The sequence below is a fragment of the Vanacampus margaritifer genome, chromosome 8 (assembly GCF_051991255.1).
Source record: "Vanacampus margaritifer isolate UIUO_Vmar chromosome 8, RoL_Vmar_1.0, whole genome shotgun sequence".
Classification (NCBI taxonomy): Eukaryota; Metazoa; Chordata; class Actinopteri; order Syngnathiformes; family Syngnathidae; genus Vanacampus; species Vanacampus margaritifer.
Genome location: NC_135439.1, coordinates 25,115,355 through 25,138,349, shown reverse-complemented (window position 1 = coordinate 25,138,349; position 22,995 = coordinate 25,115,355). Strand labels below are relative to the sequence as shown.

Genomic DNA, 22,995 nt, shown 5'->3' with positions numbered 1-22,995 from the left:
GGATTGAACGTCCTCGCGTGCAGAAGTGCTCGGTCGTGTACGACGTTTTCCGGCGCTAGCACCGCTAGCCTCTGAGGCCTGAGGACGTGAACGAAGCTGCCGCCGCGTCAACGCTGCAGCTTCGGCGTCAACCTCCTTATCACCATCATCATCGCGGTCATCATAATGGTGCACTTTAGCACTGGTTGATGCTTCTCCTTTTCCAAAAAATCGATCAAGCGTGGTCTGCTTCTTACCGTCGGTCGCCATTTTTCGTCTCTTCTCAACTCTCGCCTACTCCTCGACGCTCTAGCCCCACCTGGCCTTTTATACTACTGACGCCCACCCGATCTTGTCAAAAGAGAGTCATCGCTGCCCTCTAGGGGCCAAAAATAGTCCTTAGGCACAACAGACAGACTTGAAACTTTGACCAGACATGCGGGAGGGTTTCCTCTACCCGTTTCAAAAAAAAATCATTGGATGACGTCTTTTGACGTCATTGGCAGTGAAGCGTAGGTTTTTACTTGACGTCTTTAAACGTCAGTGGCAGTGAAAGAGTTAAGAACTCTGGGCGGATCTCATCCACCCACACGGCCTTGCCACCGAGGAACTTTCCAACCACCTCAGTGACTTTGACCCCAGAGATAGGGGAGCCCACCTCAGAGTCCCCAGACCCTGCTTCCTCAAAGGAAGAAGTATCGGTGGAATTGAGGTCTTCGAAGTAGATTCACGATGAGTCGAGGTCAGAAGCACCCCATCTCAACTATACACAGTCTTCATGGTGCACTGCTTACCTCTCCTGAGACGCCGGATGGTGGACTAGAATTTCTTCAAAGTTGTTTTCCATGGCCTCACCGAACTCCTCCCATGTCCGAGTTTTTTCCTCAGCGACCGCCAAAGCTGTATTCCGCTTGGCCAGCCAGTACCTGCCAGCTGCCTCAGGCCAAAAAGGCCAGATAGGTCTCCTTCTAAAGCTTGACGGCATTCCTTACCGCTGGTGTCCACCAGCAGGTTTGAGGATTGCTGCCACGACCACCTTACGGCCACAGCTCCGATCAGCCGCCTCAGCAATGGAGGCGCGGAACATGGTCCACTCGGACTCAATGTCCCCCGCCTCCCCCGGGACAAGGGAGGAGTTCTGCTGGAGATGGATGTTGGGTGTCTGGGATTCTGCCAGACGTTCCCAGCAGACCCTCACAATATGTTTGGGTCTGCCAGGTCGGACCAGCATCTTACCCTGCCGTCGGAGCCAACACACCGCCAGGTGGTGATCAGTTGACAGCTCCGCCCTTCTCTTCACCCGAGTGTCCAACACATGCGGCCCCAAATCCGATGACACAACTACAAAGTCGATCATCAAACTGCGGCCTATGGTGTCCTGGTGCCAAGTGCACATAGAGACACCTTTGTGTTTGAACATGGTGTTTGTTACAGTCCGTGACTTCTTCCCTGCCAGAGAGGTGACATTCCATGTCCCCAGACCTAGCTTCAGTAGCCGGAGGTCGGACCGCCAAGGTCCCGGACTTTGGCTGCTGCCCAGCTCACTGCGCACCCGACCCCTTTGGCCCCTCCTTGATGTGAAGGGGGACTCACATTGCCTTTTCGGGCTGTGCCCGGCCAGGCCCCATGGGTATACCCCTCCACCACGATAAGGTGATGACTCAAGGAGGAGCCTCAGTTTATCTTAATTTGTATAGAACAGTGTAGAAAAAATTATATGGGCAGTGTGAAAGGGGCTACTACCTTAGTATCAGATGTACTTTATTACACAGAGGGTGTACAGATTGTTTTATTTTTCATACCAGAGCTTTAGATAAGCGTAGTATATTTAATTTGTCAATGTTTATTCACCCTTGTAAATGCCTGGTATACAGACGGAGTATTTTCTCATAAAAGTTCATGTGTCTCAACTGCCAACATTTGAGGGGAGGAATAGAAAAAGAAGCAACACGCTGACTAATAACATAAGTGTGCCTATTTGCCAAAATTGTCCAAGTTTTGGGGGATTCGGGACTCACTCGTTTACTGTCATTCGCGAATCAAAACAGAAGGTGTACATAACAGTAAATGCCTCTCAACTAAGACAATAAGTAGTTTTGTTAACACACCAAAGTTTATTGTTATATGAATGTCTATCTTTAGGAGAGTGGTGTAAAAATAAAAGAATGTTTGCACAGTTGGACCATGTAAATATTTTCATTTCTATTAGTTTTTGTTTTTGTAAAGGTTCAAGTCATATCACCCTGATGAGTAGCATCAGACATTGAAGCCTGCTTGTAAAGCAGGGGTGGGGAAACTTTATGAAAAGCCTCAAAAACATTTACACACAACGCTTGTCGTTTGTATAACCAAGTATGGGTTGCTGGATGGATGTTTTATCATCACATCTTTTTCTTTCTTTTTTTTATCATTTAAAATAGAAAAAGGTTCCCCACTTCTGCTTGAATGTGAGTTTCCCTGTTTGGATTTTCAGAATAAAAAGTTTTTCAAAACATGCAGATGACGTCATGAGACAGGATTGGCTGGAAGTTTTTTGTTTTTTTTTGTCCCCCTTCCATGCACACACATCCACTCACATGAACAAACGTGGTCTCTGAGCGTGAAGCAAACCCGCGCCGCCTGCACTGAGGGCAAGCGACGGCACCACCTTGGGAACCAAATGCCGTGACGGCGAAGTTGCAGAAGATTATTAAACTTCCAAATAGGGTTAGAAATATTCGAAAATTCACCTAGTCGTAAGGATATTAATATTGAACAATGGTCAGTCAAGGGAGATGCTGAAATTTCACATTTGTGGACATTATTAATTAGGGTGGAAGAGATTAACCAATAATCTGTCCGTGAACACTGTCCATTATTGGCAGCGTTAAACCACGCATATTTCTTTGTAAAAATATTTTCATTCTCCAACAATCAATTAAGCTCCCATTGGATATAAAATCAACAAAAATGTGGTCATAATTGTTGTCCTTTGGGAGGAAGTCTATCCATCCAAAGATCTGGGACTAAATTAAAATCTCCACCCACAATAACTATCAGTATTATATTGTTAGTTCTGTGTCCTTTTGTTGTAACCATATACACAAACCAAAATAAAATTAACCCCATCAATTTCAATCACCACCATTAACCAATGTCCATTAATGTCCTCTGCGTGGTTAATTTACATTCCCATAAAATCTGTTGAACTCATCACTCGCTGAGTTTGACGCGTACCATGACTGAAGAACGTAGTGTTTCCCCATTGTTGTTTCCAAAATCCAATATCAGTGTCCACACAATGAGTTACTTGTAAAAAAAATAAAAATAAAATAATAATAAAATTGCTGTTTTTGCTCCTTATAAAAAAGAAAACTTGCCTTTAGTTTCACGTTGTCTTTTACCCCTGGCATTTAAGGAAATAAAAGAGAACATTTGTCAAATTCTAAAAATGCACACACAAAGTGATGTGGACGAAGTGTCACAATTGTCCTTAACAGCTTTCAACTTTTTCTTCCTTTCTTACCCCCTCTGCAACAACCCTCAACTAACCAAATATGACAACAACGTAAAATAAAACACAATAACTACACTGGAACAAGGCAAACATTGAACACTTGCTCAATTAGGATCCACACACCGATCTGCCCACCCAAGCGGATCTGGTACCTACAGACCAGTATTGTTCCTAGTAACGGTGGGTTCTTTGTAGATGCCAGTAAAAACTTGGTTACAGCTTTGCAAGTAATCAATTGAATGTTTTAAGTTTTATAAGTGGCTCCTCGTATACTTAAAAAGGCAATTTATAGTCTGTGTGTTTATCGCCTGTGGCCGCTGTATGGGGCCATTATTGTAGCAAAACTATTTACAAATGTGTATTTTGATCCACAAATATGTAAAAATAATTTGTACCTCTAACTGAAGTCACAAATGCGTAAGGAGAATCCAAAAATGTGTGACTGAAGTCACAAATGTGTAAAAATAATCTACAAATGTGTATCTGAAGTCACAAATGTGTAAAAATAATCTACAAATGTGTATCTGAAGTCACAAATGTGTAAGGAGAATCCACAAATGTGTGACTGAAGTCACAAATGTGTAAAAATAATCTACAAATGTGTAACTGAAGTCACAAATGCGTAACGAGAATCCACAAATGTGTGACTGAAGTCACAAATGTGTAAAAAGAATCTACAAATGAGTAACTGAAGTCACAAATGCGTAACGAGAATCTACAAATGTGTAAACTGATTTGTATGCGTAAACACATAGTTGTATGCGTAGATATAGCTAACCTGTAAACACTGGGCCTCTTCATTGGCTGTATTCTTGCATGCGACTTTTGCTACAGTCTTGCTGTGCAAGAGTCTCAAATGCATGTGTGGAGAGTTGTCTGGCTCCGTAGCTTACTCCTTCTGACACCAGGGGACGCTAGCACCAATACTACATATTGTCCATGTTTGCTGCAATCTTGTTGTCATCGACTGAGTTTGTTTTATTTAGTGTTTTGGAGATAGGGAAAATGGAAGAAGGAAATGGCACCATTGCTGAAGTTATTGTAAAAAATGAATGATGATTCGACCACACACCTATTAATGAGACACCATGAGTGTTTTGACCTACTTTATTGCATATTTAGCATATTATTTAGGTTGGCTTAGACATGCACCTGCTTATGTAGCTACATCTGCGTCCTCTTGCTGCAGTTGAACGCCAGATGTTGCTAATCGGTCATGAAACATTGCAAATTATTCACAAATATGTTTAAATGGTGACATAGTGATTATAATTGCCACCATGTTTTTCGTTTTGGTGAAACACTGCTGCCTGTTGTAAATATGATTTAGATCGGTGTGTTTCAATGACTTTCCCAGTTGTCTTTTTTAGTGCATTTGTCTGTCCAAGATTAATTGATCTAATGATGGCTGACATGTTTCATTAGCAGTGTTTGGTATCATATATCATAACAATGATCGCCATCGATGCAGTTGACCTACAGGGTGCCGGTGGAAATTGGACTAATGTTGGTCGAAGGAGAGGAGGAAGGTGTGTTCGTAGGAAGAAAGAGAAGAGGAACACCAAGAGTCTGAGACTGAGAGTAGGGACTTTGAATGTTGGAACTATGACAGGAAAAGGTAGAGAGCTGGTTGACATGTTGCAGAGAAGGAAGGTGGACATACTGTGTGTTCAGGAGACCAGGTGGAAAGGGAGCAAAGCTAGAAGTTTAGGAGCAAGTTTCAAGTTGTTCTATCATGGTGTAGATAAGAAGAGAAATGGAGTAGGAGTTATCGCGAAGGAGGAGTTTAAGAATGTCCTGGAGGTAAAAAGAGTGTCAGAGTGATGAGCCTGGAGCTATGAATCGAAGGTGTGATGTGAATGTTGTTAGTGGGTATGCGCCAGAGGTAGGATGTGAGCTGGAGGAGAAGGAGAACTTTTGGTTGGACCTTGATGAAATGATGCAGAACATCCCTAGAAGTGAGAGAGTTGTCATTGGTGCAGACTTCAATGGACATGTTGGTGCAGAAAACAGAGGTGATGAGGAGGTGATGGGCAGGTTTGGTATCCAGGAGAGGAACGCAGAAGGACAGATGGTGGTTGACTTGAATGGAAATGGCTGTCGTGAATACTTTCTTCCAGAAGAGGCAGAAACATACAGTAGAGTGACCTACAAGAGTGGAGGTAGGAGTACACGAGTATGCTACATCTTGTGTAGACGGGGTAATCTGAAGGAGATCAGCGACTGCAAAGTGGTGGTAGGTGAGAGTGTAGCATAGGATGGTAGTGTGTAGGACGACTCTGGTGGTGAGGAAGACAAAGACAGCAAAGGCAGAGCAGAGGACAAAATGGTGGAAGCTCAAAAAGGAAGTGTTGTATGACTTTCAGGAAGGAGTTGAGGCCCTGGATGGTCAGGAGGTGCTTCCAGATGACTGGACAACTACGGCAAATGTGATCAGGGAGACAGGTAGGACAGTCCTTGGTGTGTCATCTGGAAGGAAAGAGATAAGGAGACTTGGTGGTGGAATGAGGAGGTGCAGAAGTGGATACAGAGAAAGCTGTTAGATAAGAAGAAGTGGGACACTAAGAGGACTGAAGAAAGTAGACAGGAGTACAGGGAAATGCAGCGTTAAGTGAAAGTAGAAGTGGCAAAGGCCAAGCAAGGGGCTTACGATGAATTGTATGCTAAGTTGGACAGTAAGGAGGGAGAGACTGATCTATACAGGTTGACAAGGCAAAGAGGCAGAGATGGGAAGGACATGCACCAGGTTAGTGTAATAAAGCATAGGGATGGAAGTGTGATGCCAGTGGTGTGATGGGAACATGGAAAGAGTGCTTTGAAGAGTTGATGAATGAGGAAAATGAGAGAGAACAAAGAATAGAAGAGGTGACTGTTGTGGACCAGGAAGTAGCAAAGATTAGTAAGGATGAAGTGAAAAAGGCATTGAAGAGGATGAAGAGTTTAAGCTAAAATGAAAGGAAAGGTTTATAAAACTGTGGTGAGACCAGCGATGTTGTTTGGTCTGGAGACAGTACCACTGAGGAAAAGACAGGAGGCAGAGCAGGAGATGGTAGAGATGAAGATGCTGAGGTTCTCTTTGGGACTGACCAGGATGGAAAGAATCAGGAATGAGTACATCAGGAGGACAGCATGTTAGAGGCTTTGGAGATAATGTCAGAGAGGCCAGACTGAGATGGTTTGGACATGTCCAGAGGAGAGATAGTGAGTATATTGGCAGAAGGATGCTGAGTTTTCAAATGCCAAGCAGTAGGTCTAGAAGAAGAACAAAAAGGAGGTTTATGGATGTAGTTGAAGAGGACATGAGGGTAGTTGGTGTGAGAGCAGAGGATGCAGAGGACAGGCTTAGATGGAGGCAACTGATTCGCTGTGGCGACCCCTGAAGGGAAAAGCCAAAAGGAAAAGAAGAATCTGTGACTAATGGGGGGAAAAAATGATTACATGATGCTTTGTTGAACTAGAAGAGGGAGGCTTGTAAAAAGAAAAAAAAAAGTAGACATTTATGTATTTAACATTTTTCAATCTTCCAGATAATGTACCTTGGGGCTTCCAACAACAATCTGTCAGCTACAACATTGGCATTCTTCCAAGAATCTGTGGAAAAATATGACTTCCCACTGAGGTTGCTCTGGACGTCAATGTTGCTAACTTAGCCACTATAATTGGGAAGTGCATGTTCCTTTAGCATTTTGCGTTGCTTTTTCTATAGTGACATGGCTTGTTTGTGTTAGATTTAATAAAAAATTTAAAATAAATGCATTTCATTGTATTGTTTCATGTACTTTTTTTTGGGAAGTAAGAGCTGATAGAGTGGAGAATGTTGGTGTTGCACGCCTAATGCTCTCTGTTCGTGGCACTGGAATCAGGAGCTTCATTGCTGGAGAAAGTGTACATAATCAAAGGTAGATTTTACTTAAAACATTTGTTGACGGGCCAACCACAACTTACAATCAACCACAAACTGGCAGTGTTTTGCATTCATCTACAAGATACAGTACTTAAAACAAACAAACAAACAAGCATGTTAAGTTAATCGAAGATTCTATTTGTTCTTAAATAGTGAATTGATAATAGGTCTGAAGGTGGGTGCTAATTGTTTGTCTATATAAGTGTCCTGTGGCTAGCTAGCCCCGAGTACCGTGTGTACCATGTCCCTCACCCAAAGCCAGCTGTGATTGACTCCAGCACACCTGTTACTCTAATCTAGTGAGTATCCGGTGCCAAAAAAATGGATGTTGAAATTGCTTAACTACTATTTAGCTACTTGATTGACCCCCAACACACACACACACACACAAAACTGCATTGAACAGTATAGGCTTGGTTAGGGCCTGCAATCTGGCTCTTTTTTTTTTTGTTGTTATATCCTGTGTTCATCAAATGCTTAATGTGAGAATTATATATTGTTATGACTAAAATAATTGCGAATAATCAACCTTTGTAAATAATTTTCTGCAAATTTTACAGGATTGAGAGACTTTAGAGAAATGTGTACATGGCAGTGACAAATGTTTTTAACCATAACACCCTTCATGTCAAAAAGTCGGCCATACTGTTACTATCACAACCATTGACATGCAAATTAATTGTTTTAAGTTAAATTAAACACACATAGAAAAAACTGTCAAGCATAACAAGTAGAGCGTTGTGTTCTCCATGTTACAGGCACATTTGTTGTTTAAATAGGAGCTGCACATGCCAGAAATTGAGTGTGAGTCCAGTGGCCTTAAGGGTTAGGGTTACTGTTTAAAACGTAGTAATTCAACATTTTGCCATCATTTATACAACCTACAGTTAATTTTAAATTTAATAGTTAATATTTACTTGATTAATTGTATCGTCTAGATTCGGGCTAAAATATAGACCAATTATAGACGGGCTAATTTCGGTCTAAATTTAGACGAGACGTCTAATAGACGTCTATGGCTCAGTGAGACATCGATAGATAATCATGAAATGTAAAAACATGGAACATAGTTTATACACGCTCCTAATAAATACACATCAATGGATAATAATCATACAACATAAAACAACGAGGTTATGCAATATGCTCTAGGTCACACTGGGCATCTGCTCCTTCCAGACTACAGAACAAGAGCTATAAGAGCACTAAACGGTACACACTTGACCACATGCCAGACTTGCTGATGTTTAAGTCACAGTCCACAGCAAGAGCAGCTATTTCACGATTAGCAGCGTCGGCGGCATCAGTGAAAAGTTTTCATAATAGCTTCATCAATGGTGCACTACTTGTTGTGCTTGATGAATTGTACCCTCAGCCTGGACAGTCTGGACCTCGCCTTAAATGTTCTGTTTGTATGCTCTGAAGTCTATGACTACATTATGGCCACGTCCAAGTTTTTTTTTTTCCCTCCTGGTACTTGTCAAAAACGAAAAATAGAATCCAAACATGTTCATTATATTTCTTCTCTTATTTGGTTTTCAATTAAATGTAGGTCATTTTTCAAGCCTTGGCTTCACCCTGCTGCAAGGTCTGTCTCAAAAAGGGGTTTAGCTATCTTCAGTGGCTAGAGAAGCATATGCCTGAACGTCAGGTGGACCTAAATGTTTGACTCTTTCTTTCTTCCTTCCTTTTTTCCTTTCTCTCTTTCTCTTTCTTTCTTTCTTCCTTTCTCTCTTTCTCTTTCTTTCTTTCTTTCTTTCATTTTTTCTTTCTTTAGTGATTGTAAATGAGACACAACCACTACCCACCAATCTTAACTGATTTCACCACGCCAAAGCACAGGTTTGTTCCGAATTACCAGAACGGGAGGCTCATAGAAAATACAGGACTCTTTATTACAGAAAAAAATACCAAGCAAGGCAACGGGCAGGAATGCAAAACAATGTAGCAGTTTCAATAAAAACTCAACTCTCAAAACGCAGTCTTCACGACAAACAATTCTTAGAAAGGTTCTCACAGCAAATTTCTTCTTTTCCTTTCGGCTTTTCCCTTCAGGGGTCGCCATAGCAAATAAGTTGCCTCCATCTAACCCTGTCCTCTGCATCCTCTGCTCTCACACCAACTACCTTCATGTCATCTTTAACTACATCCATAAACCTCCTCTTTGGTCTTCCTCTAGACCTCCTGCCTGGAATTTGGAAACTTAGCATCCTTCTGACAATATACTCACTATCTCTCCTCTGGACATGTCCAAACCATCTCAGTCTGGCCTCTCTGGCTTTATCTCCAAAGCCTCTAACGTGCTGTCCTCCTTATGTACTCATTCCTGATTCTTTCCATCCTGGTCAGTCCCAAAGAGAACCTCAGCATCTTCATCTCTACCATCTCCTGCTCTGCCTCCTGTCTTTTCCTCAGTGGTACTGTCTCCAGACCAAACAACATCGCTGGTCTCACCACAGTTTTATATCATATCACACCTGACACTTTTCTCCACCCATTCCAGCCTGCCTGCACACGCTTCATTACTTCTTTTCCACACTCTCCATTGCTCTGGACTGTTGACCCTAAATACTTAAACTCCTCCACCTTCTTGGTCTCTTCTCCCTGTAACTTCACTCTTCCACATACTAAGCCATCAATGTGTCTCAAGACATCTTAAGTTATGTCTTAAGTCATATTTTTGAGATGTCTTGAGATGTCTTCTAAAGTCAAGACATGTCTATAAGATGTGTCTATAGACATTATTGAGACGTCTTGATAAATCAAGATGTCTATAAGACTTGTCTATAGACTTGAGTCTTAAGATGCCCTAAGATGTCTTGGAAATATGAATGGATCGCAAGGGAGAGGCTGCTACCGCGAGATGCTGTGACTATCGCGAGACCTACAGCGAGACCGGGAATACCCAACATGACGGCGCCCTGCTGTTAAGATAGAACTAGCTCTATTATAATAAACTAAATCCGAATTTAACCACCATATATCTTGGCTTTTCTCTTCTCTCTTTCAACCGGCAGATTTGGAATACCACCCAGCATGGAGGACCTTGAACGTTTCGACGGATATTTTTACAGCTGCGCGATGGAGGATCCTTCCTTTGAGAAACCTTTAAAGAAGAGAAAAAATGACTCAGCGACAGACACGGACGATCTAACCACTACGGACGTTTTGGTCAGTATGCTGAACTCCATAAATAAAAAACTAGATGTCCTCTGCCTCAACCGCGAGGACGTTAAAGAATTAAAGGTAAGCTTGGAATTTGTCTGCCAACAGGTAAGTGACCTCCAACGAGATAATACCGAGTTACGCTCTTCACTCGCGGCTGTTTCAGCCGAGTTGGAAACTATTAAAAAGGAGAATAAAACGCTAAAAGAAACTGTTTCGGATGTCCAATATTCTCAGGCATATCCGAGAATACCTCGAGATAAAAAAAATTATGACAACGTCGTTAAAAATTCCTCAGGAGACAGTAAATAATATCTCTTTTCACCGGGTACATTGGCTTGGAGCCCGTAGGGGCAATAAACCCCGTCCTATTATCGCTAAGTTTGAGCATTTTAAACAGAAATAATTTGTTAAAAGTAAAGGACGGGATCTTAAAGGGACTTCTTTCGGAATGAATGACCAATTCCCGAGAGAGATTAACGAGCGGCGAAAGGTACTGTTTCCTATAATGAGACAAAATAGGCAGGAGAGTAAACGGACTACGATAGTCGTTGATAAGCTATAAATCGATGGCCAACTATTCCGGAACCCCAACTCCACTACCTGGCTGTTCTAATTGGCATTGGTGGAACTAAACTTTGCTTGATTATTAGATGTATACATATACTGTATATGTGGTTATAAAACCGAAAATATGAATCCTCATTATGTTTAGGCTATATTACAAATATAATATTAATACATAACTATATCTAAAATATATTTAAACAAAAAAATCTCGCTTAGGTTACCAGTTACTGGTGTATTGTTATATGTTTAATCCCCCGCTGATTTACTTCACTTTCACCTTCCTCCCCGTTTTTTCACTGTTATATTTACTTACATTATATTACATAAACCACGTAACAACTTTGATTATATCCTATAACATGCCAATATTAACAAATAGCCTATACAGATATATACACAGGACTGAGTCTATATTGTTTGTATGCATAAATTAGTTCTGGATTCCTGGAATGTTTTTGGCGCTCGCCTACAGGCAAAAAGAATAAAAAAATTTAGACCATCTCTTAAAATTAAAAGCAGATATTTGCCTCATACAAGAAACCCACCTACAAAAATCTGAAGAAAAATTACTTACTGATAAGAATTTTAGTCAAGCGTACTCTGCCCCTTATAACAGTAGACAAAAAGGAGTCTATATACTCATAGATAAGAATTTATTCTTTACTCTAAATAATACAATAACAGACCCAGAGAGTTGATACATTATTATTCAGGTGACTATATTTAATAAAATATATACATTTGGTAATTTATATGGCCCTAATAATGATGATCCGGCCTTTTTCCCTGAATTTTTCTCTCAGCTGTTTGAGTTAGCAGCGAACTCTACTATTATTATTGGAGGAGATTTTAACACAGTCTTAAATCCATTAATAGATCGTTCTAATAATACAACATGTATAAGACGATTACAATCTACTAAAGTAGTAGGGGAGTATATGGATGATTTTGGCCTCGTCGACAGCTGGAGACTTAAAAACCCAACTAAGAAGGAATTTACCTTTTCTGCTGTGCACCGGTCTTTTTCAAGAATTGATTTTTTTCTTACAAATAACTATTGCTGATAAAACTGTTACAAAAATACATCCTATTATTATTAGCGACCATGCACCAGTCTCCCTTACCCTACAAATTGATTATACCTTTAAACCACCCCCGACATGGCGTTTTAACATCTCACTCCTAAACGACGCAAAGTTTGACAAAATTATAAGAAGAGAGTGGGCAGACTTTTTGGAAATAAATGACTCTCCAGACTTATCTCCATCTCTTCCCTGGGAAAGCGGTAAGTAGAGGTAAAATTCTATCATATTCATCTTATAAAAAGAAACAGGATCAAAAATTAGAAAAAGACTTGGAAGATAAAATTAAACAACTGACGGATGAGTATGCAATAACCAAATATGGACTGACTTACAAAATACAAAAATGCAGTTAGACGATATGCTATCTAAAAAGACAGAGTTTATAATACAACAATTGAGATACAACAACTTTAAATATAATAACAAATCAGGTAAATTTCTTGCAAACCAATTTCAACGCAATCTGGAAAAATCTCTTAACGGCTATTAAAGTGACAACTGGTGAATGCACACAATCACCAGAAGAAATTAATAAAAAAATGTATAACTATTATCGCAACCTATACTCAGAAACTAACAAGCCTAACCCTGAGCATATTGAGGCATTCCTCAGTAGCTTAAATATACTATAAACGAGCTGTACAGTGCTCTAGATAGTATGCCTAATGGCAGAGCTCCTGGGCCGGATGGTTATCCGGCTATATTTTTTAAGCACTTATGGTTAATGCTTGCTCCACTATTCTTAAGAGTAGTAACAGTAATCAAAACTAATGGTTACATACGCCCACACATGAATACAGCCGCAATTAAACTTTTATTAAAGCCAGAAAAATACCCCACCCTTCCATCAAGTTACCGTCCGATTTCACTAATTAACACTGATATTAAAATTATCACTAAGGCTTTCGCATCTAGACTAGAAACAGTAATCTCGACAATCATTCATAGCGACCAAACGGGCTTTATTAAAGTTAGTCACTCTACTAATAATATTAGGAGGCTCTTTCACCTTATTAGCATGTCACAGCGGCATGATAAAAAGGCAGTTATTATATCATTGCACAAGACAGGGATGCCCATTGTCCCCTTTATTATTTGCAATATTTATTGAGCCACTTGCATTAGCTATATGCCAGGAAAGAAGGATTCAAGGAATTCACTCTGGGGTAACAGAACACAAAATTAATCTATATGCCGATGATATTTTACTTTATTTAGAAAAGCCTGCTATTTCGTTAGGGGATGTATTTAACTTAATAACTAAATTCTCACATTTATCAGATTATTCTATTAACTGGACAAAATCAACACTACTACCGATTACAGAAAATTCATGGAACCCTGCAAGCCAGGACCCACACTACTCATTTCCTATAGGTAATTTAAAATACTTAGGCATAAAAATCTCACCTAAATTAACTGATTTAATTCATTTAAACTTTACTCCACTTCTGGATAACATTTATAGTGACTTTGAGCGCTGAAATAATCTTCCTATTTCTCTAGGACGATGGCCACCATTAAAATGAAAGTTTTACCCAAAATAAACTATTTTTTCTCAATGATTCTGAACCTACGGCTAACTGGTTCCAGTTGTTGGACTCGGCAGTTACAAAATTTTACTGGAATAAAAAAAAGCAAAGATTAGTCTATCTACTCTTCAGAAAAGTAAATCCAAAGGAGGTCTAGAGGCACCAAGTTTTATGCACTACTATATAGCTAACCAGATACAATATATCATTCTATGCGCACAACCCCACAGAGATACTAACTGTTGGCTGGAACTAGAACAGAAGGATTGTAATAACCTCAGACTTCTAGATTTACTCTTCATTATAACATCGATTAAGCGACACAATTGTTTTAAAAAACAAATGATTTCCGCCACCCTGACTGCCTGGTGGAAGGCACTAGAAATTACAAAAGCCCAAGTGGAGCCCTGCGGGCTTTCTCCCCTATGGCATAACCCCGACTTTCAACTTAACAACCAATCGTTTTATTTAGGTGTGTGGGAGCAGAAAGGAATTACACATCTCCACCATATTTTCTCAGATAATATGTCTATATCATATACATCCTTGCTCCAAAAATACAAAATAAAAAACTGAAATTTTTTACATTATCTGCAAGTTTAAAAGTATGATAAAGAAACAAATTCCAACACTTCGGGTATGCTCCAACCGCCTGTTTTAGCTAAAGATATTACCAAGCTTTCTCCGACAACAACAAAAAAACTCAAAAAAATATGTTACTTTCGTATACTGATAAAATGTCTGATAAAATTATTCATAGAACATACATTACTCAATATATGATGAAGAAAAGGGGATTCTCAGACTCCGACATTTGTCTCCAGTGTTTACAAAACACTACAGACACTTATTTTCATGCTTTATGGTTATGCACTCCGGTTATGTATTTCTGGACTTAAGTCTTAGAAAAACTTGCCGCTATCTTGGACTGTAGGATACCGTTATCTCCAAACTTGTGTTTGCTAGGTGACCTAACAACAACTGACTTATCACATACACAATTTCAATCTACACTTGTAGCCCTTACTTTCGCTAAAAAAACAATTCTTGTTAACTGGAAAAATAAACAAACTCTGAATATCGGCCAATGGTCTAACCTCCTCATAAATCACATTTTAATGGAAAAAATACCTGCCTCGAATAAAAAACAAATATCCAAATTTATAGAAACATGGTCAACGTATATAGAATCTTTGAATCTAAATCTGGTTACTTAATTAACATTGTTGTTTCTATATTTGGCAATTTGTAACTAATGGTTGTATTTTTATAGTCAGGAACCCACTTGCTGCCAGCAGGATCGAGCAAACTACATCAAACGACACTTTACAGTCACCAACTCCTCAAGATTCACCTCCAATGGGCACTAAGGGATAATATTCGGGTTTACTGCATGCCAGTGGGTTAATTCTATAGGTGTTGTCCCCCCTGGCTGAGCATGGGCGGCTCTGCCCCTCTGTTGGCTGCTGGGTGGCGGCTGCATCTTGGCCGTTCCCTGGGTCTCTTGGGGGGTGCTGCGTTGCGGTGCCCTCTCCCCTCCCCCTTACTCCTCCTTGCTGCCTCTCCCTCCTCGCCTCTCCCCGCCCGTTCTCCGCCTCCCTGTCCCTTCTCCTTCGTCACCCTTCCTCCTCCTCTCCCCCTCTCTCTGCGGCCCTGCCACTGCCCCTTGCCCTTCTTGTTGTCTCCTTCCCACGTCCCTTCCCCCTACCCTGTCCGCCTTCCTCCCCCTCCCCTGGTGCCGGGGGCTCCATTCATGGCCCGGGTCTCGGGGCTCCGGAGGCCGGGCGGGTGGATGGTTTTGTTGTGCCTGCCCCGCTCCGGTGGGCCTCCTGGCACCTCGGGCGGGCCCAGTATCCGGGGGGGCGAGCCCTATCGGGGTTTGGTGGGCGGGTGCGCCTCCTGCCCCCGCCTGGTTGGGAAGAGCCCCGCTGGTCGCTCCTCCTAACTCACTGCACTAGTTTTGCACAATACACTTTGTTTATAGACACATAGGGCACATAACACACTTTGGGGGTGGGGGGGGGGGCTGGAGACACCGTCTTCGCCCTACAACTCCCCTCCAATTTTAATGCACCACACAATTGGGGGGTCGGAGAGGGTGCCATCCGTTGGGGCAGACCGCAGTATTAAGCAGTGCTGCGGTCCCCCATCCGTGTCCCCGCCGCACCACCGTGCCCCCCGCCCCTATTTTTTTTTTTAATGCACCACATACACTCACTGACATGTCTGGGAGTCAGGTGGATCGGAGCGGGGGGATATCATCGCCTGGCGGGCCTGCCGTGCCCCATCCTGCTGCGTTGGGTTGGGGGCGCAAACCGTGTTGGGGTGGGGAACGCTCCTGGCTCCTGGGTCTGCGCTCCGGCCGGTGGCCCCCGCGGGGCCCGGGGGTTGTGCCTTGGCGCTGCCGTGGCCTGGGGGGCTCTGAGGTGTTGTGCTTGCTCTGTCCTGCGTCAACGGCTCCCCTTTTTGGTGGATGTTTTCATGCATGCCAGATCCACCACACCAGCATCTATCGAAATTCAAACACAAGCTGCTTCTTCCTCTGGTCGTTGAATCGGTTGAGGCTGATGTCTGTGGATCTCACTCTGCTTCATCTATCCTTCCTTCCTTTCCTCAGTCTCTCCTTTGGTCTCTTGAGGTCTCCCTAATTTGTTGGAATTTAGATGTTTCTGGGGTTGGTGAAAGACTGGTTGGTAACCCGGTGGTTAGTAGGTAATGTCTGGTCGGTGCTGGATTTCTTTTTCCTTTCTTTTCTCTTCTTTGATCCTTCCTCAAGTCTCTTGACAACCTCACGACTCTAGCTGGATTCTGAAGTATTCGGTTTAGGTGAACGGTATGGGATTTTTAATAGGTTTTAGGTGAACTAATGATTACACACGCATGCACACACACACACACACACACACACACACACACACACACACACACACACACACACACACATACTCACCCACATACAAAATAAAAATAAAATAAAATTTAAAAATAATAAAAAGAGAGCAATGATGATGACATGTCAAATTGGTAAAAGTTCTAAAGAAAAGGGAGAGAAAAAAAGAAAAACACGCCTGAAGATGTCTTCACACGTCTGAAGATGTCTTTTACGGTATCACTATATTACTGTTCCTCTTTATATTTAACATTTTATTACCGGTACTTTTGTCAGTTAAGACAGTGTCTCACTGAGCAGCGAAGGCTTGTGAGGGTGCACGCGTTGCGAATGATGGCATTTCGTAGGGTCTCTGTCAAGACTGCAAAACATCGCCAAGAGTGTTTGCCAGAACCTTATCACCAATTTTTATGCTTGTAAACTGTTTTTATAGTCGCAAAGAAATGTTTTAACATGTTCAAAATTTGATGGCGACAAGAAAAACTGAGCATAAAAATGGTTTCGGAAGGTCTGCCGAACGTCTTGAATGAAACTTAACGAAAACAAACTCTGGCGCACCCTCTCTCCTTACTATCCAACCTAGCATCCAAGTCATCGTAAGCCCCTTGTTTGGCCTTTGCCACTTCTACTTTCATCCTACGCTGCAGTTCCCTGTACTCCTGTCTACTTTCTGCAGTCCTCTCAGTGTCCCACTTCTTCTTAGCTAACCTCTTTCTCTGTATCCACTTCTGCACCTCCTCATTCCACCACCAAATCTCCTTATCTCCTTTCCTTCCAGATGACACACCAAGGACTGTCCTACCTGTCTCCCTGATAATTGCTGTAGTTGTCCAGTCATCTGGAAGCACCTCCTGACCATCCAGAGCTTGTCTCAACTCCTTTCTGAAAGTCATAAAGCACTCTTCTTTTTTCAGCTTCCACCATTTCGTCCTCTGTTCTGCCTTTGCAGATGTATTCTACCTGTATACTCCTACCTCCACTCTTGTAGGTCACCCTATGTTCCTGCCTTTTTTGAAAGAAAGTATTCACGACAGCCATTTCCATTCTTTTTGCAAAGTCAACCACCATATGTCCTTCTGCGCTCCTCTCCTGGATACCAAACTTGCCCATCACCTCCTCTTCACCTCCTTTTTCCTGCACCAACGTGTCCATTGAAGTCTGCACCAATGACAACTCTCTCACTTCTCGGGATGCTCTGCATCATTTCATCATGGTCCACCCAAAAGTTTTCCTTCTCTTCCAGCTCACATCCTACCTCTGGCGCATACCCACTAACAACATTGATCATCACACCTTCGATTCCTAGCTCCAGGCTCATCACACTATCTGACACTCTTTTTAACTCCAGGACATTCTTGAACTCCTCCTTCGCGATAACTCCTATTCCATTTTTCTTCCTATCCACACCATGATATAATAACTCGAACCCTGCTCCCAAACATCTAGCTTTGCTCCCTTTCCACCTCGTCTCCTGAACACACAATATGTCCACCTTCCTCCTCTGCATCATCATCTCACAGCAAACAATTCTCTAAAAGGTCTTCACAGCAACCACTTGACTTTGACAGAGTCAGACTAGATACTGCCCATCATGATATTGCACTTTGCCCAATAAAACCCTTACTAAAAATAAATAAAAGTTATAATTTGCTAAAAAAGAGAAAAAAAATCTAGTCAGGGGAAAAAACAATGACAGAGCTACTGATTGGGCACTCACGAATAAGACCTTGCTTCCAAAGGGTTACACAAGTTGCCTGTAGGCTTCCTGACGGATTCTCTGCCACTTCGTGTAGCTTACTCAACAAGCGTGTAATGCTGCTAAGCCAGTGCACAACAATCTTAATTCACTACAAAATGTTTGCCGTCCTTGTGTCTGTGGGAGGGTGGGTCTTTCTGTCTTGTCTTTTTTTCCCCTTTTCTTTTTCTTTTTTTGTCTTTTCTTTTCTTTTTTCCCCCTTTTCATTTTTTTTCCTTTTCTTTTCTTTCTAAAAACTGACCTCAACCGTCCAGGGATGTGCTATCTGCTGGGGACATGTAGTACTGCTTTTCTGGATCTTCCTCAAACTGTTCAGCTAATGTGTTGTTGTTGTTATTGTTGTTGTTTTAAACTACTTCACAAGACGGCATCATTAAATCTGCAAATTTTGTTGGGAAAAAAATTGTTTAAACTATTTTGAAAAATCCATGTGAGCGGAGTCAAGCGTTAAAGTCCACCTGACGTTAAGGCACGCCTCGAACTGCACTCTACATCCAGGGCTACTTGTGCCTGTCAAGGTACAATCCGTGACCCCTGCACGATCTGTGACACGCATGCGTAGAAGATCGGCCATCTTGGATCGCTAACTACGGCAACCACATAGGTCAAAACACAGACATTGCGAAAGGTACAGGACAGGTGCACATTTGTTTTTTGTTTTTAACCAAAGCAGTTCTGTACCCAAGCATATCTTGTACGAATAGAAAAGATTTTGACACGTACTGTAATTATATTTTTTTCTGTGAGAGTGGGTATGGTTTATTTTTATTGTCTTTAGAACAATGTGTGGCCATTATCATAGTGTAACACGTTTGCAAATGTGTATTTCTTTTTGTATCTGCTTGCAATTGACTTATCTTTGTTTTGTGAATTATTACTTTTGATTTTGTATTTATTTTAGTTTTACATGCTGAAGTGTTTTGTGTACTGCGCATGTCATAAGCACAGAGAGAGGAGAGCGAGAGGTGTAACCGAGCCAGCCTCATTCGAGAAAAGAGTTAAATAAGAAAGACGTGCTTGAATCCTGTCCTGCCGTGTCTGGTTAATTTAGCAGGAAGACGCCAGACAACATCATAAACTCGAAACTATTTGTAACCCGCCTTTTACCCAGCCTCCGGAAACAACAACATTTTAGGATTACAATAGCATAGGAGTTGAGACTGGATGAGGGGTGGGAGTCATTTAAAACACACACCGCAGCCCTACTGTAAAGTATAACAATGCAGACTCACTGGAAATATAATGGGGTCAAAAGTAATATATTCATCTTTAAAACGTATAGGATAAAAAGTTACTTAATTAGTTACTTTAAAATTCATCAAGAAACTAAGATTTTTTCTCATGTATCATTTTACGAACCCGCAATATTGCACAGGCATATGAAGGTATTTGGTTCTAGTGTTGTTGCCATAGTTAGCGATCCAAGATGGCCGATCTTTCCCGCATGCGCGTCACAGATTCATGTCGAGTGCAGAGAGAGGAGAGAGAGGTGTAACCAAGTCTCCTGTCTTTAATTGGAATTTTATTCCTAATTTCATATTTTCTAGGTTTAGTGGATTAAGTTTTATTTTAAACTGTGACTACAATATAGATAAAATTCCGGTAAAGCTCTCTATGTTTCACAAACAAGTTCTATTAGCATGGTCCCTTATTTATAAGCACAACTTCTGATTTGGAATAATAAAAATATATTGTACAAAACTAAATCTTTGTTTTTCTCTAATTGGGTTTAGAAACAGGTTTATTTTTGTGAAACAGCTGTTTAATAACAATGGACAACTCATGTCCTACACTGATTTTTTTAGGTACTTACAAGTTTCCAGCTACCCCAAAAGAGTATGCCATACTCTTTGATGCCATTTCCACGGGTGAAATAATGTTATTTAATCAAATATATTATCTATTTCTCTACCCAATCCTATGGAAACATATATTGGGAAAATCTGTCTGACACATTACACGAATCATAATGGGAATATCCGTGCATTATTTCAAAGAGACTCTGTATCTAGTCCTCTTGTGATCTCTTTTTTGAATTCTTTTTTAAATGATAATGACTGGAAAAAGTGTGGTCAATCACGAACAAATATTTTGTAACAAATAAGGTAAAAGACGTCTTGTATAAAATTCTTCACAAATGTTATCCTGTTATCCTATGACGAAATTCAAAAGGGACATTGATGTGAACTGTTCTTTCTGTGGAAGTCATCCTGAAACCATCCAGCACCTCTTCTGGATCTGCTTACATTCTACAATTTTTTGGAAGGACTTTTGTGGATTTATTACTTCACAGTTACTCAAGGACTTTAGTTTAAAATGGGAAAATGTTTTATTTTATTATGGAAAGCAAACAAAGGATGTATATTTGAAACTTGTTGATCGTCTTAGCTAAATTCTATCTCCACAAATGCAAATACAGCAACCAAAACTTTTAACACTTTCATAATGATACTATTTCTTATATAAAATTGATTAGTAGCTCACTTAACAAAAAGGCTTTAAAAACAATCAGTATTTGTACAACTTCTAAACTCTTTGAATGCACGTAACCTATGTATGTACCCCCTGGCATGTGTTTCTTCAATTGTATACAACTTTCTTTGTATACTTCTTCTTTTGAATATGATCAATAAAGGAAGAAAAAAAAAAGTGTAACCGAGCGAGTTTCGTTCGAGAAGAGAGTTAAATAAGAGAGACGTGCTTGAATCCTGTCCTGCCGTGTCTGGTTAATTTAGCAGGAAGACGCCAAAAAACATCAACTCGAAACTATTTGTAGCCCATCTTTTACCCAGGCTCCAGAAACGGCAACAACATCTTAGTGTTACAATAGCACAGCGGTTGAGACTAGGTGAGGGGTGGGATCATTTAAAACACACACACCGCAGACCTACTGTAAAGTAAACAATGCAGACTCACTGGAAATATAATGGCGTCAAAAGTAAAATGTTCATCTTTAAAACGTTTGGGATCATTAGTTACTTAGTTAGTTACTTTAAAATTCATCAAGAATCTGTCACACCGCGGTGACGTTGTCTCGTCTGGGCTTTTACTGTCTTGTCATTTCCTGTTTTATCTTGAAAATTCTGACTCTCCTTTCGTTTCAGGTCACTTGCCCTTCCTCATGTTGTGTCAGTGTCAACCCTGATTCCTGATTGTGTCCACCTGTTTCCCATTACCCTCATGTGTTAAATGGTCTGCGTCTCCCCTGTCTTGTGCCAAAGTGTTTTCGTCAGAGTCACTCTAGCCAGTCACAGTCGTAGTCCTCAGCCTTGTTCTGTCTTCTGTGTGAACTTTTGTTTGTAACTTTGCATAGCCACAGTATAATTTTAGTTTAGGAGTGATTTTGTTTTGTTTGTAGATTAGACATCCTCCCTTTTGGAGCGCCTTTTAGTTTAACATTTTATAGCCTTTTTTCCCCCTCTAAACGAAGAGTTTTATGTTTAATAAATGTCTGCCTTGGCGGCAAACTCCTATCTCTGCGCCTGAGTCCTAAATCTGCCACGCCCTGTCAGTACACTTTGGCCAGTATGGACCCAGCAGAGAGGGAGCAAATGGCCGCAGCGCTGCGAGCTCAAGAAGCCCGTCTCTCCCAGCAAGAGGGATTTCAGACAGCCATGACAGCGCAAATGGACCAGATCACAGCACAGGTACAGGACCTTCTGGATCACCTGCGTCGCACCACTAGCCCTCCTGCCATGCCAGAGACCTAAGCAGCCACGCCGATTCCGCCCGTGCCGTATGCCGGGTCGGGGATCAAGCTTGCGATTTTTCTGGGGAGCCAGGACAATGCAAGGCATTTCTGACTGACTGTGACATCAATTTTGAGCACTCCCCCCAGGCCTTTCCCACAGATCTTTCCCAGGTGGCCTTCATGATTTCCTGACTGGGAGAGCCAGAGCCTGGGCCATGGCAGAGTGGGCACGCAATTCCCCACTCTGCGGCTCCGTCACAGACTTCCGAGCCGCCCTTCACAGGGTCTTTGATCCAGCCTGTTCAGAACGGGAAAAGGCCCGGCCGCTAAGCAGCACAAGGAAAAGACTTAGGGAATGACTACGCCATCCGCTTCCGCACTCTTGCGGCAGAGAGTGGCTGGAACTCCACAGCACTCTATGACGTCTTCCTCAAGGGCCTGGCGACGTCCATCCAAGAGCTGCTCATCCCAGTTGATCTTCCTCCGGACTTGCACTCCCTCATCGCCCTTGCCATCCGGACGGATCATCGGCTGCAGGAGGTTACGCAGAGCCGCGGTCAGAGGGCATGGACGACGAAGGGATCCCCGCGCTCCCAAGCATTGGGTGTGTCAGCTCCTCTCCGTTTCTCGTCAGTTCAGCACCAACACGTTCTCTTGGGAACAGAGGATCCCATGCAACTGGGCAGAGCGCGGCTCTCGCAGGAGGAGAGACGGCGCAGACAGCTGGAATGTCAGTGCTTTTACTGCAGCAACCAAGATCACCTCGTGGCCGCCTGCCCAGCCAAAAGGACCAAAGCGGTGAGTCAAGTTACGACTCCAGAGTCGGCCCCACAAAAACTCACACCAGTGAAAATCATTCACCACACCACTACAACAGATCTCCATGCCCTGTTAGACTCTGGGGCAGATGAGAGCCTAATAGACTGG

General features: G+C 41.9%; 1 protein-coding gene across 1 annotated transcript in view; it reads left to right on the top strand.

Annotated features, from left to right (window-relative positions):
• The window catches only part of LOC144056246 (putative peptidyl-tRNA hydrolase 2), a 32,056-nt gene extending 15,382 nt beyond the window's left edge, over positions 1–16,674 (top strand). The window contains exon 8 of the mRNA XM_077572830.1: positions 10,397–16,674. The gene's annotated coding sequence lies outside the window, so the exon portion shown is untranslated. The remainder of the gene's footprint in view (positions 1–10,396) is intronic.
• Positions 16,675–22,995: the final 6,321 nt, after the last annotated feature.